The following is a 641-nucleotide window of genomic DNA, read 5'->3' as shown; positions in this document are numbered from 1 at the left end:
GTAAACCTAAGACTTGATTACTGTCCACTCAAAGACAGGAAGAGGAATACAAATCACTTCCTTTCTAGTAAGTATGTAAGCTTTGAAGATAAACATGACAAAAACCTAGAGAATTTTTCAAAAAAAGAGTAAACAAACACAAGTGTAAATATATTAGTTTTTAGATGGTTTTTTGGCTTTTATTTTGGGGGGGTTTTTAGCCATTGAAGGTTTTGGTCCTGTCAGTTCACCAACATCTCAACAGCTACACTGTGCAGAGCATTATGAGACAATAATGTAAAAAAAATCACACTTTGCTTGCTGTGCTCTGCTCAACTTTATGACAGTGGGTCACGAGTCTATTTTTAGTAGTTGTTAATAACAGGATACACATATACTTCTCAAGAGCAGCAGTCATCAGGGGTGTACAGTAAGGGTCATAATCAAAATGCGATTGAGGTGCAGGTTTTAATAACTTTTCATGCATTTTCAGAGGCTCATTAGTAATCGGACAGCTGACCAACGAGCACTTTCTTTATTGCACATCAAACAGCTATGACCTTTAAAACATTTTAAAGTTAGGTGACTTTTGTCTTTGTATCTAAACAATTGATCAAAACAAACATAATTAGCAAGTGAAAGCAAAACTTAAAAAAACAAGT

Source organism: Pelmatolapia mariae, linkage group LG6, assembly GCF_036321145.2.
Source record: "Pelmatolapia mariae isolate MD_Pm_ZW linkage group LG6, Pm_UMD_F_2, whole genome shotgun sequence".
In the NCBI taxonomy this organism is placed as follows: domain Eukaryota; kingdom Metazoa; phylum Chordata; class Actinopteri; order Cichliformes; family Cichlidae; genus Pelmatolapia; species Pelmatolapia mariae.
Note: the sequence above shows the minus strand (reverse complement) of the source record.